Source organism: Haliaeetus albicilla, chromosome 3 (genome assembly GCF_947461875.1).
Source record: "Haliaeetus albicilla chromosome 3, bHalAlb1.1, whole genome shotgun sequence".
Taxonomy (NCBI): domain Eukaryota; kingdom Metazoa; phylum Chordata; class Aves; order Accipitriformes; family Accipitridae; genus Haliaeetus; species Haliaeetus albicilla.
In genome coordinates, this window is record NC_091485.1 from 63,719,585 (window position 1) to 63,739,019 (window position 19,435).

The window sequence follows — 19,435 nt, forward strand, 5'->3', positions numbered from 1 at the left end:
TTATCCAGACCCCAGGTCTTTTATTCTGTTGCATTCAAGAAACCAGCAAAGACGATGGAGCACTGGGCACAGTAACATGCAGAGGTAAGCAAGACCTTTCATCAAGCCCAGAAAGAGGTTGGCAGGGAAAAGTGGCTGGTGTGGGAGTATTCACACTGGGTCATCAGATGCAGGACATAGCTGTTTTCTGCTTTTAGTGGTGGGAGTGAGCACTGGGTGGATGCATTACTTGATTACTGATGGACCAAATGCACTGATGATAAAATAAAAGTCAGCCAACCACCCGCTCATAAAAGCTGATTCAACCAAATTCCTCTGGAACTTTGAAACAGTGCAGCTAAAGGATCTCCCAAGGTATCAACACCCTCTCTGCAGGCTCTGGTTTTCCGGTCTGATGGAAGTAGACAATCCAAAACACTGTGAGAACAGCACCCATTGGGCTGCCAGCTGCCTGACTGGGAACATGGGATATCAAAACCCCCTAAAAATCCCAGTCCTCTAGAGATTTCTATCTCTCTCTTTTTTTTTTTTTTTTTTAGATAAGTCACTCAAGTCAATTCAGTTCCTAACCATCTGCTCCTCTTAATAAGCCTGGCATTCACACATTCATATTTATTTAGTCTGAGCTCCTTCTTACTGCTATTCTGCCCACACTGTAGACATCAGGAACTTGATTTCAGCAAGTAAAATAAACATTTGTGGATATTTTAATTGCAGTAAACCCCCCTGTGTTCTTGATAATTTTTTGGGAAAGCAACAAAGCCAGAAGACTAAGGAACAGATCTGAGAAATTTCTTAATAAGCCAAGTCCAAGAATGCACCTTTTGGTGGTCAGTTATGCAAGGCAATGCTCAAAAAACTCACTGAGGACCTCCCTGTTCAGCTTGAATGTGGAACATTTCATGCCATCTCACCATAACATTTCACTCTGGGAAAGAACCTCCTCTCATTGTGGGCCCCAAGGTCCTGTATTCTTGTTTGCATCAGGGCACAGATCCCACTGAAAAGTGGAGGGGACCTTACCTAGCCAGATGGTTTAGGTACTTTCCTGTAGATGAAGCCATGGATTTGAGTCCCTTCAACCTGAACTACTTAATAGGTCAGTGCCCTATTAACATAGCTGTGATATAAAAGATGGATGTAACACCAAGGCTGAAAATTTCCTTGTCATGACCCTTCAGACTTAGTGGGAGAACCACCTGACCCAGTTCAGGGGCCAGTCTTGATTTCTAGCCAGGGGGGAGGATTCAGTCATGGGGTTTGGGTAGTGTTTCATACTAGTCACCTATAGGTGTTGGTTGAACCTCACTCTGCTGAAGTGCCTCTGTGCTGAAGGGCACTGAAGATGTATTCAAGGGAAGTGATTTAAGATGTTACCATACTCTGCCACTACTGCTCCTGCTCTCTGCCATTGCTTAATAAGCAAAGCAAAGCTGGAAAAATGGTATCTGCTCAGATCTCAGCCATTTCAGTGAAAATTGTTTATTTTATGTTAAATTGTTTAATTTATTTGAATATACCTTTCTGTCACAGGAGTGGGTTGTTAATTCCAGGAATGGGGTAAGAGTGAAGGACTCATTCTTGAACTACAATAGCTGGATTTGTTAACTTATTATTATCTGTTCCCATTATCTCTCCCCAGGTCTCTTCAAGTTTAGACTCTGAGGGCCTAGTGCTTAAACATAATATTGTAGTGCCTACTTTGCTACTCCCTACAGCAAGATCAGATAATCACTAATGCACTCCTTAATATTTAATCATCAAAATTTTCCACTGTACTGCTGAATATTTAATCATCAAAATTTTCCACTAATACAGAAAACAAGATAAACACCATCTCTAAATTACTTGAAATGCTAGGAGAGGACATAAAAAAAAAAAAAAAAGAACATTCCTCTTCCCAACAGACTCCACAAATCTGGCTGACCTTAGCTTTGTTTAGTTCCCGTTAGAAAGTTTCCACTGTGCCCCTCTACCTGCCTTTTCAGTGGATGCCATTAAAGACTTAAAGTCAAGGCTCAGATCTGCTCACTGCAAACAACAAGGAACAGAGTATGACAAATCAATGACAAATGCTTGAGCTTGGGGCTTACAGCCATGAGGGCAGAGTATCCTGCAAAAAAAAGAGTGATTGGACACAGCTTGGTGTGAGCGTTACAGTAGTCATGATCTCCTGTTGCTCTTGATGTGAAGGTTCACTTTATTAAGGCATTCATAAGTTTTGGAGGTGTTAATTGATTGCCCCAAAACTGCAGTACATTAAGCCCTGTATGTATCTGCCACCCATCTGTTTTGCTTCCTGTTTGTTAACACAGGTGGAAAAATTGATCTGCAGGAACCCAACTCATCCCAGAAGTCTTTAAAATCTAATTGCTGCTCCTGGATATCCAGCTAAACCAATCTAAAACAATTAGGGAATTTGCAGTTAAAGCAACAAAAGCCCGAAAGCATGCTTTGGAAAAGCAACGCTAACTAGTGTGTTTTTGTGGCACCCGCTGATTTATTTGGATATACAGTGATGATAAGATAAAATTGTAATAGGGCTGGCGGGGAGACCCAGAGGTCATGATCCCTACAGTATCACTGTATTTAGCTGATCTATATCTTGAGGGCTTGATGGTAACTGTTGTTTCTTTAAACAATACCCTTTGTTCTCAGTTAATGTACTTCTTGTTGGCTTTGGGCGGCAATCTAAACAGTCACAGCCACCTGTGTTGGCAAGGTGATAATCAGATTGCTTGCCTACAGTAACAGATGGATTAAAAGAATCTTAAAGTGTGTTATAAATTACAGCAGAGTAATAAAGTTAGTTCAATTGTTTGTGATGAGAGACAAGGTTTGTAGGGAGAAACAATCTTTTACCAGACTAACTGGTACACTTGCAAACAACAGAGAAGTTTTCTGTCTCACACCTTTTTATCGTATCTTGTCCCTTTTCCTTCTGCTGGGAGCATAGAACCTTTTCTTTGTTCCCTCTAAAACCCCAAATGGGGACACGAGATGCTCAGGCAAAAAGACTGAAGTCCTTGCAGGACCCCGTGTGCATCCCAGAGCGGACATGTTTTCTCTGCCCTGCCTGTGAGGGCTTTGGTGGAAGGGGGCTGGGGACAGGGAACCCCTGAGCAGCAGAGGGGCTAAGGCAGCTCAGCCGCCGACACGCTGTGCTCAAGTGCTGGGAGCAGAAGGAACTTTTTTAATGTCTATGATGAGCATTTTGAGCCTCTTGGCCATCAGCCAATCCTTCTTAGGTTGCCAAATCTATTGTAGGCCTAAGTTTGGGTTTCTCTTGGGGGAGTTTGCTACTCTCACTATTTCACATGACCATTTCATAGAAATGAAACCTGAGGTGGCACTGTTTGTATCTACTAAGCTCTATATGAACATGACTGAGTTTCCTGGGGCTACAGTTCAAACACCTGTACCCCACTGGATCACACTCAGTCCCAGCATAGCCAAGGGAGATTCAGTCAGTATAATCGGGAGATGTAGAGCATCGGTTGCAACATCCTAAAGAAGATGCCTCACTGTGACTATGAAGATTGTAGGACAATGCGGACACCCTAAGTCATCACTTTCACAGGTTCAAGCTTCCTACTGCACATCATCTTTCCTCATACAAGAGTCATTTCAGGTCTTTCATCATCTTTTTTGCCCTCCTTGTATCTTTTCCATTACACTATAGTCTTCTTTTTAGGTGAGGGAACCTTCGCTGAGATAAGCGCAATTTTCATGGTATGGACTAATAATGCTTTTACAGGACAGCATAATGACATTTTCAGCTTTGATTTCCATTTCTTCTGGTAATTTCTAACTTTTAATTTGCTTTTTGATTTCTACTGAGGTCTACCAAAGTATTTCTGCAGAATTACCAATCATAACCCAGGATCTCACTGCTCAGTAATAAGTCAGCTCATTTTACATGCAGAGTTAGGATTGTCTTTGTCATGGGTTAACCCCAGAGAGCAGCTAAGCACCATGCAGCCGCTGGCTCACTCTTCCCCATCCCACGGGGGATGACTGAAAAAATGAAGTAAAACTCGTGGGTTAAGATAAGAACACTTAATAACTAAAGCAAAATAAAATGTAATACTAACAACAATAATAATAAAATATAATAATAGTAATAATAGTAATGAAAATGAATATTTTTTTAAAAAAGAGAGAAATAAAACCCAAGAAAAGACAAGTGATGCACAATACAGTTGCTTACCACCCACTGACCCATGCCCAAGCAGTGATCTACCCCTCCCAGCCAACTCCCCCCAATTTATATACTGAGCATGACGTCCTATGGTATGGAATATCCCTTTGGCTAGGTCAGGTCAGCTGTCCTGGCCATGCTCCCTCCCAGCTTCTTGTACACCTGCTTGCTGGCAGAGCATGGGAAACTGAACAATTCTTATCTTAGGATAAGCGCTACATAGCAACAACGGAAACATCAGTGTGTTATCAACATTATTCTCACACTAAATTCAAAACATACTGTACCAGCTACTAAGAAGAAAATTAACTCTATCCCAGCCAAACCCAGGACAATATCCACCCCTTATTCTACACCATTTACATCATGCCCAAATCCCACACTTTCCAATACATTTCCAATTAATCACCACCACTTTTCCTGTCTTTTAATATATACACACAGATATCACTCCCACAGTCTACGGGCCATCTCTATAAAATGTTGAGTTGATTCAGTCCATGACTTCAGGCTCCATCTGTCCTAAGTGTGTGGACAAAAAGGATGGTGCAAAGTCTGCTCAGTTGGCAAAACAGGATTGGGCTTTGGTGTGGTGTGGCAGGTGGGTGACGTTGGGTGCAGCAGGAGGGTGGTGTGTAGTGTTGGACTGTTGCATGCTGAAGTCAGTTCTGATTCCATCACTACTGTGCTTCAGTCGGTTTTAAGAAAGTTCATTCTTCCTTAATCTGAGTGATTCTTACTGTAATACCATTGATATAGCATATAACAATATTAATAATGATGACATACAATGGCAGGGTTTATATCACAATTAACATCATACAATTTAATCTATTGGCTATTCTCACCTAAAATCAAATCCCCTTGAGGCACACACACATCAGACTTCCCTATCCTTCTACATCACTCACCAAGTGCACCCAGGTCCTTGAGCAAAAGCAATCCCACAGACGGGTTTGCCTTTGCCTGAGGCAGGAGTAACCCAGACTGTTTTCCTTAGCACATTTTTCATGTGTGCTACAGGAACTTTATTTCTACAGTACATAAAAGTTCTGACTGGGCAGGGCCAGCTTGATTGACAGATCCTCTAGTGTTGACTAACCAGGTGGCTTTTGCTAAATGTGTATCCCAATGTTTGAAGGTCCCACACCCCATTGCTCTCTGTGTAGTCTTTAACAGTTCATTTTATCACTCAATTTTCTGACAGGCTGGTGCATTACAGGGGATGTGATATAACTACTCAATGCCATGCTCTTTCGCCCAGGTGTCTACGAAGTTGTTTTGGAAATGAGTCCCGTTGTCCAACTCAATTCTTTCTGGGGCGCTGTGTTGCCATAAGACTTGCTTTTCAAGGCCCAGGATAGTGTTCCAGGTGGTGGCATGGGGCACGGGATGTGTTTCCAGCCATCCGGTGGTTGCTTCCACCATTGTAAGCACATAGCGCTTGCCTTGGCAGGTTTGTGGGAGTGTGATATAGCCAATCTGCCAGGCCTCCCCATATTTAAATTTCAGCCATTGCCCTCCATACCACGGGGGTTTTAACGGCTTGGCTTGCTTGATTCCAGTGCATGTTTCACATTCATGGATAACCTGTGCAATAGTGTCCATGGTCAGGTCCACCCCTTGATCACGAGCCCATCTATATGTTGCATCTCTTCCCTGATGGCCTGAGGTGTCATGGGTCCACCAAGCCATAAATAATTCACCCTTATGTTGCCAATCCAGATCTATCTGAGCCACTTCAATCTTAGCAGCCTTGTCTACCTGTTGGTTGTTCTGATGTTCTTCAGTGACCTGACTCTTGGGTACATGAACATCTACACGACTTATTTCACAACCAGGTTCTCACAACCACAATGCCACAGTGTGGCAGCCCAGATGGGTTTACCTCTGCATTGCCAGTTCTCTGCTTCAATTGCTTCAACCACTCCCACAGAGCATTTGCCACCATCCATGAATCAGTATAGAGATACAGTATTGGCTCCACACTGGTTACTTTATCTTTTAGCTGCATTGACTTTATTTCAATATTTCATCACCCAGTCAACGAGGCTCAGCGTGGTTGGCCACAAAAAAATAGCCTGTGCCACTGTCAGTACTGGAGGACTTCCCAGCCTCCAGCCTCTGCTCCAGAAAGGCTGCTGGAGCTCCTGGGTCATATCTGTCAGTGTTGTGTGGGCATCTCAGATCCTCAGGTCCCTCAGGTAACACTATGCCTCTATGTTCAGGGAACTGAATTATACCTTCAGCCTCTTAAGGTCCTCGCAAAATTCTCCCCAGTCAGTCTGCTTTGAATAATACTGAATTCTCATCAAACTTTCTCACTGCCCAGCTCAACCAGGTCACTTATGAATATGTCCACATTGCAAGTACTTGCCTTAGGCATCAGTCTGGACAGGCCTGCCTATTCTGTTTGTTTGACCATTTTTAAATATACTAGAATATTGTTTTCCACATTTCCAGTCCTTTAAAACAAAGTAACCTCTATACATTTTAATCAGTGAATAAGGTTTATTCTCAGAGATGCAATCCAGATTACTCCTTGATAATGGGTGTCAGTGACTTTTATTATTATCTTACTTCAAAAGGCATTCATATTTCTGCCTAGCTCCCCTCTTTGTTTCTTTAGGTCAACACATTGATGCAGGGAATGTGTGAAACAATTCCTATCAGTTGTATGGGCAGAAGTATTTGGCATGGCAATTCAGCAATATGAGCTGGAGTCCCCTCACACAAAATTTTGTAAAGATCTCTGGCCTTTTAAGGACATAGTGGTGTCACTCACAGTTTAAGATGTTGCTATGTAAGACCTGCATGTTTTCACAGTCTTGACAGAGAACTAGTTGTACAATGAGGTCTGCAGTATCAAAGAACCCCTTCAATAGAAGGAAGAGCATAACTTTAGGATTTCTAGAAACAAACATGTCTTTTGTAAGGGTAAGCTTGTGTTTACCAAAGCCTGGAATCCTTTAGAGAAAGGAAATTTAGGTGACTCAGGAAGAAAGCAATTCACTAGGCTGCCTTCCATTATTTTTTATAAATTCTCAGTTCAAATTCAGCCCTGGAGCAGGAGGCTGGGTTAAATGACTTCCTGAGATGCCTTTACATTTATTTCCTGTTATGGCTTTTCAAAGCTTACAAGAAATGCAGGTAGAATGAAAGGAACACTCCCCCCAGTTGTGGTTCTTCCAGACAGTCCCTGAAATGTCTTGCTTGTTTATTGAATTACTTTGCGCTGATCTTTAAGATCTCTGTATCTTGACTTTACTATCTGTAAGTGGAGGCTGGAAGTTGTGGTGATCTGTCTTATCATTTTGCAGTCTAGGAAGAGAAATTACTACGTAAGAGCTAATTACTGTAATGCAGCAATGCCTCGAGCTCCCAAACTATTACCCAAGTATTGTCTGCTGGAAGTCGTGGAACATATCTGGCCCATGGACCAACACGACCTCCCAGCAAACTGAGAGCACGTTCCCCTGCTTGACTGGTTTTCAGCAGTGAAATGTGCTCCATCAAAACTGCTATGGTAGCAGAAAGGAAAAGGCATTGGCTGTGACATCTTGCTGTGCAGGTGTCCATTATGCCAGCAACCACTTTGAGAGGACTGTAGATTAAAGGGCTCTAGTCCCAAGGACTGCTACCTATACAGACATGAGTTCTTCTCTGTCCTGGTATCACATTTTTAGGTGTTTCTAGCACATGGGAATAGGTGTCCTGAGACTGGCATCTGGCTCCTAACTTCAGAAAGTCAGATCACTTTGAAGGCCAGGAGGAACAGAAAGATGAACCACTAATGGCAGCAGAAATGGCATTACCTGTATGGTATTCCAGGCTGGAAGAGAGGCAACATAATAGAGATACACGTTCTCAGAAGAACAGACTATTCTATGGACAAATGATGGTGTGGACTCAAATCGTAACATCAGTGTATGAGAGTAGACCAATTCAGACAGCAGGTCAGGAACACTGAGAAAAAACTTATTTTACAGGATGACAGCTAGCAACACAAAAATACCCCTTCTGTGCTAAGCAGTTAAAGGCAAATTATATATGTACTATATTAAATGTCTGCAAAAAATAATGAATGCTGTCTCAAATTTCAGCTATATCACAGCAAAACTGGGGCAAATCTTTTGTTCCCAGAATCAAACCTGCTTTATTTACTTTACTGAAAGTCTCTATTTGGAAAACCCTTTTAAAAGTGATACATAAGAATGTAAACTGCGTTTGGCCACCATGTCAAGAGCAGACCCAAGCGTCCCAGGTGGCTTCACACAGCAGAATTTTCTCCCCACCAATTGAAAGAAAAACACTTCATAGTTTCAAGGGAAGGAAATAAAATTTATACAGGGTTGTGTTTAAAACAGGCAGTACATCTCTGAGGGAGAAAAGCACACCTGAACTCAGCCGAGCTCCATATTGTCAGAAACGAGAGATCACCTGAGGAAGAGGTGCTGCTGTCTGGATATATGTGGAATCTATATCTGCTTTGAGGCTCCACCTGGGTACTGAGGAAACCCCCTGGCAAGGTCTGGCTACGGTTTAAGCCCCGACCATCCCCTACTGTATTCTCTGCTCGTGGGACTCTCTGACGTGCTCTTTCCTTAGTAGCAGTAGTAATTCTTTTGAAGGTTAGTCTAGCCAAGCTCTGAAGGACAGCTGTGCGGGGTCTAAGAGCAGAAAGGTAGCAGAAATGGACAACTGGATTGTTCATTCGGGACATCCAGCCTTTTCATTCTGCAGAACTTGTTCATCTCATAAAAGAGCCAGGAACTCCTCTGCAGGAGGGAACTCTGGGCTGGAGGAGGCCCACTCCGATGATTCAAACTCTTCCTACTTCTCCCCAGTAGCACGTATAGACCAGGGACAGGGAAGGTGCAGGCTGAGCTTGTTTCTCCTTGCAACCCTATACCAGAAGCATGGCCGTGAGGTAAGGGAACCAAGGCTATTTTAATTCATGGTGGGGCATGAATCTGGGCCCACAACCTTAAGGTCACAGGAGTTCAAAGGTGAGGGGCACAGCCTGTCCGGACCCGAGGGTTTAACCATAGTATGCCAGCTGATGAAGGTATGAGGAATGAAAGACCAGCGGCCAACATTTCCTAAGCAATTCTTGCTATGTTCCCTCAGGGTTTGCAAAGCACACGTGCTTCCTGTGCTTGCAACGGGTCGGGGGGAGACTTCGGGGCAGGGAGTCCCCTCTGCCCAGGCACCTTCCCGAGGACGGTGGCTCTCGTGCTGCGCTGGAGCTCACCCTGGGGACGGCGGTTGCCTGGAGGGCCGGAGCAGTTCCCGGGGTGGCACCGTGGGGTGGGGTGGGACCGGCACACACGCTGCTGCTGGCGGCATTTGGCAAAACCCAGGAGGGTGAAGCTGGCCTAGCTGCACATAAATGTTTTCTCTTACAGTAGCAAACCTTGCTAATGGGCAGCCTGGCTTCCCTTGGCTTTTGTCACTTTAATTCTCTGATATATGTTTTAGGTCTTGCTCTATTCTTAAACTATATATTGTGAACGTCAGAAAGTCGTGCCTTGTCTCTGTTAGCTCTGCAGACCCTCGTTGCTCTCTGTGCTGGGCCAGCCATCGCAATGGTGACCAGACTCAGCTCCCTGCTGCGTGGTTCAGTCCCAGCCTGTGTCAGCCATGGCATTAGCTCAAGCCCTGGGAAATGTGCACCTTCTCCAAGATCACGGTGGTCTTGCTTTAGTGAGCTCCAAGTGCGCAGTTAGGAGGGCGGGTGAGTCAGTGACCCAATCCCAAGGAGCGCAACTGTTGAAGCGCCTAATTGCGGCCAAGAATGCTTCCAGTTTTATCTCTGAATGTCTGGGCTTCTGTCTCCTTGTACCATGGCTCTAGCTCCTTGTACCGTGGCTGTGTCTCCCACCGACTGCAGATGAGGCTTTTAGATAAGGTGTTCTTGCAGCAGTAAGTGCACGTGTCCATGCTGTACACAGTGCAGTATTTGTGCACTGTTACCCTTCACAGAGGCTGCATGGTCCCGCACTGGGGTAATGTGCTACCTCAGGCAGAGATCAGTACTCGTGTCTGACCCTGATCCTCCTTCGTGGAAGTCTTAGCCTGACATTTTAGCTGGTCTGACTGGCTTCAGAAAGAGCTTAACAAGCAGGTTGCTGTTTGCACTCATGCCATTTACTGCGTATGCATAATCTGAGTTTCTAAGCTTTCTGTGCAATATTTTTCTTGAAAAATCAACCGCCTGGAAGATTGTTTGAGCTCTGCTCACAGCTCCTCAAGTTCATGTCAGGTATGGCTGTAAGTAGTAGCTGCAGAATTTATAAACACAACCAATTCATCACTGAATGCGTAATGAGCCAGGCGTTGGAAATGAAGGACACCAGTTTCTTTCTTCAGCATCCTGTCTAGTCTGCATCTGACATGTTCAAGCCAAATAGACACCATCATGAGCATTCACACTCTGGGCAGCAGCGGGAAAAGGCAACAAAGTGGCATTTCACAGCCTGAGCTGCTGCTATTGTTCTACGCAAGATCTATAAATTAAATAAGGTCTCAGAGCTTCTCATTAAATAAAGGCTTCTAAATAGATGCAGTTAATAAAAGAGGGTCTCGGAAATGAGGAAATTTAGCTTTCTGTGAGAGTCCTACTGTATATTGGCCATGAAAAATATCTTTGTCTCAGTCCTTACTGGTTTACAGATTGATCTCTATGTGGAAACTTGTGCCAAAGAGTATTTGAGATGTTCTATTTTGGGAAATCTATAGGGGAGGTTAATTTAGGTAAATCAGGGAATCCTCTTGAGATTTCAGAGAAAGAAAATCTGGAGGGGCTTACAGACTAACCTGTGCTATTTTTCTGAAACAACTTCAGCTGTGGCTAGAGTTGAGAAAATTTAAATGAGGTCTGTAGTTGGGATGAGTCCAGAAAGACAAGTTTTGGCTCCTCCAGTTCAGTAAAGCGGGAGGAGGTGGGAAAGGTGTTGATAAACAGAAATGAACAGAAATTGAAAGGCTGCCACAGCTGGCTGACATTTAAAAGCTGTGAGACACACTTTTTTCACTTCAAACTCCCAGCGATGAGGAGTTTTAAGGGCCAGATTCCTATGCCGGCCATACCAAACTAAATGGGGAGTAACTCCCGGATTGCTTCTTGTTTACACCAAAAGACAGGTGTGAATCTGGATCTAAAAGGAACGCTACACAGGCCATCATGCTGGGTAATGATGCAATATATCAGAGCTGGAAATCAGGCCCCAGGCACTGCAGCGAGGACTAGAGGCACCCCACTCTCACACGTACTCTCTGCTTATGTTCAGGCTCTGCTGATTTCGCTCTACATGACCTAAAATGTTTTACCTTTATTCACTTCAGCTTTTTCCTTGAAGTAATTCCTTAGCTTTCCTTCTGGGGGGGCAGACGGTGTGACATGCAGGTCTTGTGTTTGGTGGTTACAGCCACGCAGCAAGGGAGGGATGACCCCAGGTCCTCCGTCGCCCATCTCCCACCTGCTGGTTTGAACCTCTTGAGTCTGTATAAAGGGAAGATGAAGCCATGAGGCCCTGGCAAAGGAGTCATTGAATTGCAACTGTGGGAACACATCTTCTTGGATTTTTAGCGGCACAAATGTCCTGACTACCACCAGGGATAACTATGGCTTTATTTGGTTTTGCTTCCTTGCCTGTTGAGGAAACCCTCCTCCCTTGCCCCTTTTCCCATTTACATTAGGCTGGGCTGCACACCCACTGCCTCTCCTGTGCTGAGCTGGCTCTGCAGCCTCCGGGCGTAGGAACAGATTTGTGAAGTGTCTAGAAATAAACAGGCAAGCAATCCTACCCACACAGGCAAATCTGACACTATATGCCCAACATTGCATTCCTTTGGGCTGGAAGTCCTCATTTATTCCTTCATAATTTTATTGCACGCATTTTTTTTTCAACTAAAGCAGTCTATTGCTTCTCCCCATAGAACCATTAGGTATGTGACATTTCCACCAAAACAATAATGTTTTCAAATGGTGCCAGTAAAATGCTGGAGGTTTGATTTAAAATGAGAAGAGAGAGATGTGAGCAACTAATAGGTTATTTCTCCAGCCCCAGAAAACTAAACTAACCTCTTCAGGACAAAAGCTTACAAACAAACTTTTGAACTTCTTTACAAGTACTCCTTGAAATACTTCTAAATAAATATATGTATATTCATTAGTGTATTTTATGAACTCCTGTCCCCTTTTTCACACTGTAAATAATAAACTGATGCACTAGTCTAACCAGAATCAACTAAAAGACCTTGTTTTCTGTATGTGTGGGAATGTGTAATGCAAATATAAATAGTTTCTTCTTTGTGGATTGCTCGTTTTCCTAGGGCTCTTTCTCACAGCAAAACCCATGATCTTTCCTATGTCCTAGTTGCTCTCTTTGTGACATTATGGACTTAAGGGGAAAAGCCTAGACACAATAACTGCTCTGTGTATGAGCTATAGCCAAATGGCCAAAATAGTACAAAATAAAACTAGCAATGTGAGTTGCTGGTTTGCCAGAGCTAGGAGTTTAAAACTCATAGCCTAGCTTATTTCCTAAGCATGACTATTATGACAACAGCCAAAGACTTAAGCAGTGCTGGAGTCACCTCTTTATAGCTCCTGTGCAGAGCAGAAATAAGCCTCTATCACTTGCAAGTGAGAAACGCCACTGATGTATTCCTGCTTGTCTTTTCGGCCAGGAAGGCATAAGCTTTTCTGAGCACCTTTTAGACTCTGAAGGCTTGATTTGGTTGCCAGACTGTAGATGTCTGGAGTCATATGAAATACCCTATTGTGCAGAGCTGGAAGATACAAGAGCAGCTACAGGGCATTCGGCTGTCCTGGAGCAGCAGATGGGGCCAGCAGTTCACCCAGGGGCATCTCAGGCTCGGGCAGTCAAATCCCACACATTCCCCATTAGCCTGCAGCTGGTCTGATGAAATCAGTCTTAGCAGTTTTATGGGGATTTAATTCATGCTAATGATACTAAGCAAAACATAGTTCAGGCAGCCAAAGTTCAAAAAACAGAAGTAAAAATCATACATGTGCACTTATACCTAAGTGCTAGGATCACCTTACCTGAAATCCATTATACAAGCCATAGAGCTCCAAAGCAATTGTATGAAGCCCCTAAATTTGTGTTTAGCTGAGATGTCCACCAGTCAGGCACCAGACACCATCTGAAGACCTGAAGTGTTAGAAGAGCTATCATTTCCTCTGCTAATTTGCTGCAGTAATTAATCATGTTTACTGTTTAAAAAAAAACAACAACTCATTTGAATCTCATTTACCTATTATCTAAAATAAGGTCATGCCTCTGGCTTGTCTGGTGAAGATGTTGAAAATTGCTTCAATTATCCTTCCTTATCTGAGTGTAATCTCTAAAATATCAGATAAGCAGATCTGAAAGGTAGTGCTGTTGGCACTAAGCCTGCAAAATGAATGATGTTTTTCCCCAGTCCAGGGTAGAATCTTTCCTTCTCACTTATTTACTGCTAAGTCAGCAGTGTTTCGTTTCATTCGTTTACCTTGATATAGAATGAAATGTGCTGGAAACAGAGAAAAAGTGTCATTGGGCAAGGGAGGTAGAAGTGACAGTGATATTGTGTATTCATTAAAATTTATAGGTACACATCTCAGATGGTCTGATTTACTGTCTCCAAAGAATTATGCTGCATAGAAGTATTTCGTGCAGCCTAGGGGTGTGTGAGATTTCAAAACTGTTATGTGCAAAAATGTCCTGGATTAATGCCATATCAAAAGAAAAAAAGAAGCCCAACAGTAAAAACCACCTTAATAAGATGTTGCTTGGAATTCAGATGTGAACCCCAGAATATCTGTATTTATGTTATTTCTCTCTTGCTTTCAGCTCATCCACCAGATATACTTTATGAGCAAAGACTTGCTCTGGACCCCCGATTTTAACCAGGAAGGAAACTTCTCATTGCTCTCAGCAGTGCCGTGCTGAGCCCCCTCGAGGGCTCATGCTTTTATCCTCAGCACTCTTCTTTGAGGTTGGCAAATAACGTTATCTCAAGTCAGCTAGCAGCAGAGTCAGAGCACAGAAAGGTTGGAGGGTCAGTCCTCCCATCCACGGGAAGACTGGGCAGAAACCTGAGAGGGGACCACACGTCCCACGTGTGGATCTGATGCAACCATTGCCCTCTCCTGCCCTTTGCTGCAGTTCCTCCAGCCAGACCCTCAGAGGAGAAAATGTGCATGCTGCAGGATCATAGAATCATTTAGGTTGGAAAAGACTGTTAAGATCATCGAGTCCAACCATAAACCTAGATCTACTATTTTTTTCTTTATTGAAATATAAAAAGCTGGTATCTGCATGTTAAAGACGGTTTGCTTAATCTGGGGTCTCCTGGATTCCTGTTGCACATTGTAATTCATAGCTCCCTGACAAAGTAGATGTTTTTTTGTCTGAGTTTTTATAATTTACTCACAGTCATTTTGGATTAATAAGCTTGTGCTGAAAAATCAAATCTCCAGCCCTAAAGACAAATGATCAAGCAGGAAAACAGCCTGCCAGTGACTCAGTAACATTTCTTCTGCGTTTGTTGTGGAGTTTAATTAATTGCATGCAACTTGGATTTGCACATCCACCACGCTGGATTTTATCTACCCCTTAGCCTCAGCTGAGGGGGTTGTACTAAACCTTTCTTGGATGAAAGCTCTCCTTTCTTCCCCAGCTGCCCCACTCCCCATTCTGGGGCCCCGGGGACTTCTCTGCTCGCTATTTTTGTGGTGACCGTTATAGGTGGAAACAAAAAAATCTCAAAGGAGACAGAGGGGAAACAAAAGTCCCTGCTAAAGCCCCAGCACGGGCAGGCCGGAGTGGCTGCAGAGCTGTGCGTGGCGAGAGGGAGGGCTGATGCCTTGGGAGCTTTTCTATCAGCATCCTGCCGCGTATTAGCTTCCTACACAGTTGAGCCTCTGCACAAAAGAGTTAATCACAAACTCATCATCCTGAAAAAGATCAACACAAACCACTCTTGCTTATACATTGCCGGGGTTGTGCTAACATACATTTCCAGGCTGGGCTCCCCAGGGCTGGATCCAACTGTGTTAATCTGCTTCTATCCAATGCAGCCAGAAGCAAGTTAATCTTTTCTGTCAGTCTTGCTTTTAAAGGCAATACTGAAGAAAAGCAATGGAAGCTCTAACACAAGAGCTACACAGCTTTTAAAGGAGCTAAAAGGAGCCTGTTTTATATGATTCTAATTTGAATTGCCCACTTTTAAACCTCAGCTCGCTGTGCTCAAGGTAACGAGGCAGAAGGCAGTGCTGCCATGCGAGGCTGTGGGGTCCTGGGGACGGACCAGGCAGAAAGGCAGCAATTGAGCCTGCGGAAAGAAATAGTGTAAATATTTTGGCTGCCACAGTAAAGACCATTTAAAGGAAGTTAAGGGCAACAAAGGGATTGGGGCATGGCTCAGGTGGTTGTGGGATGTTTTCATAGACCCTCAGAGGAAGCAAGACAGGACATATTTGACATAAGAGTCCCATCTACTTGAAGTAGCCATGTATATGTAGAAAAACTTATTTAGATCCTCCTGTTTCCATGCAGAAACAAAGCACTGTTCCTCCTTTTCACAATAAACGAAGAAAGAAGATGGGAGCTGTCAGGCAAAGTGGGGGGAGAAGGGGATGGGGCGAGATGCCACTGAAGCTTGCCTTTCAGTGAGAGCTGGTTCAGGGCTCCTATGGCCGTGATCTGGTCTCACGATGTCCCACAGCTTAACCTAAAGGTGTGACGTGATCTCTATACATACCCCAAGGAAAATGAAAAAAGCAATCCCACAAAAGAAAACATCCCACAGGCAAGCTGCAGCCGCAACCCCTTCAAAGCTGAGAGAAGTAAAGCTGCCTGCTCAGTCTGTGCACTCTCTGTCCCAGTGCACAGTGATAAAACCTGCATTTGCACAGCAGTGTGTGATTATTTCCACAAACGATTCCAAAATGGAGCTTGCAAAAAAAGGCAATGCTTTTAAAAAAATATTAATGCAAAAAGCTTTTTTCTTTTTTTCCCCCATTGAAAATTTCTCTCTGTGTATTCTTCTACCCTCTGGTTTGCTCTATTAAGAACACGGATGGCTGCCTGAAGCTGAAAATTATTTCTGTGCCAAAATCCATGAGTGGTATATGTACTTCTTAAATCTGACATAATGGGACAAAACAGAAGTCAATTTGTTCAGAGAATTGTTTAGAGAGATTTTCATCCTCCTTTCTTCCACTTGCAGACTGAATAAGGCAAGGATCCCTTAAAGAGTACATGAAAGGTCATTTTAAGAAACACCTTCTGTTACTCAGGGAAGAGTTGATGTTTCACATCAATCCATGTCAGTCCCAACCCTTTTGGTGATGCTGTGCACCCAGAAAAGCCCCACTGGCAACATTTTGCCTGGGTGAGAGCATTGCTTTCCCTGCCCCACAAGCGCACAGGGAAGCTGTAGGATCTGTATGACTATGCTTGTTCCTAACACATAACCCAGTGTTTGGTGTCTGCCAGGCTGGTGCTCAGGTAAGCACCAGCTTAGTGAGAGGTCTGAAATGAGACAGTCTTTGAACCCCTGAATTCTGCCTGTGTCCTGGGTGTTTTGGATCTTTGGGAATTAATCAGCTTAAAAAAGAAAGCACACCATGGCCTCCGAGGTTGCTCTGTGAAGAGCGTTGCTAAAAAGCCACGCAGCGAGCCAAATACAAGAGCCCGTCCTGCTCCTCCATGCCTTCAGCTGTGGCTGAAGGCACACGGGGCTGCACGCAAGCGAGCGTGATGCCTGCAGAAGAACAAAAAGTGTTGGTTTTCTTGTGGATTTTGGAGTTTGACTGGGGAAGGACTGTAGAAGACACAAGTATCTCGACATTAGAGGAGATGTGTTTAAGACAGCATGCAATGAGTAGCATAATTTTGATTGGGACTCCCTGAGATGGGAAAATATTTCTAAAAAGTGTGTTTGGCAAGAGCCTGCAAGCTAAATCCTATTGTAAGCAGAGGGAAAGAGTGACGAAGGGCAAGATAGTTAGATAGTAAAGTAAAGAGTAGCTTTGAGGCTTTTAAGAACTATAAACAAATGAGAAACAAGAAGTACTGGGAAATCTATTGAAAACAAGCCAAAGGAAGGTAAAAAAGATTTTATATTTAGAGTAGCAAAAAGAAGTACTGAACATTGAATTTTAGTGAACATTTCAACCAGCTGTAACAGAATCTTCAAAAAATATTTGCAGTTGACCAAGGAGGGAAGAGAAAATTCATTCAGTTATAAAATGGAAAAAGAGAAGACAGTTGAGGACTGAGCAATGGGAGAAAGAAAGGAAATGTATTAAATCATTTATTTGACTTCTTTATTTACTTACAGAACAGGGGAGCTGCTTAAGACATTGGTTGACATTGGCAAGGAGGGAGGATGGAGAATAAGAAGTCTAAGTCAGGTTCAGCAGACAAGACTGCCTATGCAAATGCACATTTCTTATTAATTAAAGGCTTAATTTCATGATCATTTCTTTCCTTAATTTAAGCAATGAGGATCCCTGGCCATGTACACCTATACCTGCATTGCATTGCTGTCTCTGCTGTCCCCTTGAGATGGAGCAGCTCCCTTAAGGGTTTTTTAAGACCTCTTGAGGCAGGGAAAGAGCTCAATGAGAGAGATGCAACAACGATCTATAAAATAGGTAGTGGAACAAGAAAGGTGAATAGGGTGAATGGCTGTTCTTTGCTTCTTCCAGGACAAAAATCAAAGGACATGAAATTAAACTAGTAGGTACTACTTCCAAAGCAAACAAAAAGAGGCATTTCATTGACTGTATAATGCATAGTTATGCTATGGCCCGTAGCGTGGTAGGGTTGCAAACATTTCCATTAATTTAAAAAAAAAATCAGGAGCATAAATGAAAGATAAATCCACCAAGGATTATTAAATATAAAAGCATTAACTTTGACTCAAGATATCCCTGAGTCACAAGTCACAGGAGGCTGAGAGAGCATTACTGGGAAACATTCCTGCGTGCTTGCCGTGCCTTACATCCTTCCTCGGACAACATCTGCTGTGTCTGCTCTGTTGCTGGGGGCAGGACACCAGACCAAATGGACCTGTGCTCTGATCCAGTACAGATGTTCTCATATTAAGTTTGTGTGCTGCACTGTCAACTAACCGGGGAATTGATCTGGGTAAAAAATTAGCCAGCGAGTTTGGGTTTTTTTTGTTTTTTAACCCTGATCAGTTCCCTGACCTGGTTCACTAAGTGGCCAAAAAAATGGTTGGACTGGCTCTGCTAAGGAAGTGACGGGAAGAAGGATGAGCAGCCTGGCTTTGGCGATGGGATGGAGGAGCAGGGGGAAACAGAAGGGTTGACTAAGCCATTTTTGTCACTGAAAGAAATTCTTGTGAGGCCAAAAATACTGATGGAGAGCTGACATGAGTCAGAACCCGAATCATTTCTGTGTGGATGGTGCATGGTCAAAAAAGACTGCATAAAGCTGATGTCTCCCAGTGTTATTTTAATCCTTGCACAGGAAAGCTGAGAGAATAAGATCCTCCTTTATGCTCCTGGAAGAACTAGCCCAGGCAAGAAGCCCAGCCCTCCCTGCTGCTCCCCTCAGCATCAGCACCACATTGGCTTTGCCAGCACAGACAAGCAGAGGTGATTTGTGCCCTTCCTGGTGCTGTGGACTGGTAGAGGCAGAGTTTCTGAGCTCTGCATTCTTGAAAGTGATGGAGCAAAAGTCAGTATTATCAGTTTTACAGAGCTAAATTTCTTTTTTCTTTTCTATGTGGAGTATTAAGGATAATTTTGGCTCTTCACTTAAATAAAAAATTAATTTATTCTTTTTTTAAATAAAAATGTTGAAAAGTGCCCTATACACAAAGTGTGGCATTTCTGCTCAGATCATAACATGAGTGCTAATGTATCCAGGCTGAGAAGTGAAAGGAAAGAAGGACTGAAGTAGAGATGGCCGTAGCTTTGGAACTAAATCTTGAGGTATTCTTTCCTTTCTCCCTTCAGTGAGATTTCATGGCAACACTAAAAACAGAAACAGCCCCAATCTCTAAATTTTACAGATTTATCTTACCTTAACATTGGTTCAATCCAGAAAGGCAGTTTCACAAATTTCCCTCTTTTCCAGATTTCTTAAGGGATAGGCCTTATGCTTCAGATATTAAGAGCTGGAACCTCAGAAGTCTTTAGCAGCCTCTGTACCAAAATCTTACAGACAGTCTGCAGGATAAGAA

General features: G+C 43.4%; 1 long non-coding RNA gene across 1 annotated transcript; it reads right to left on the bottom strand.

The window, feature by feature from the left end:
• Positions 1-4,182: 4,182 nt before the first annotated feature.
• Positions 4,183-19,432, bottom strand: LOC138684822 (uncharacterized). The gene is made up of 3 exons (XR_011324123.1): positions 19,276-19,432; positions 13,275-13,445; positions 4,183-11,705 (listed from the first exon to the last, which is right to left on the bottom strand). It is a non-coding gene; the product is annotated as an uncharacterized lncRNA (long non-coding RNA).
• Between the last annotated feature and the right edge of the window lie 3 nt (positions 19,433-19,435).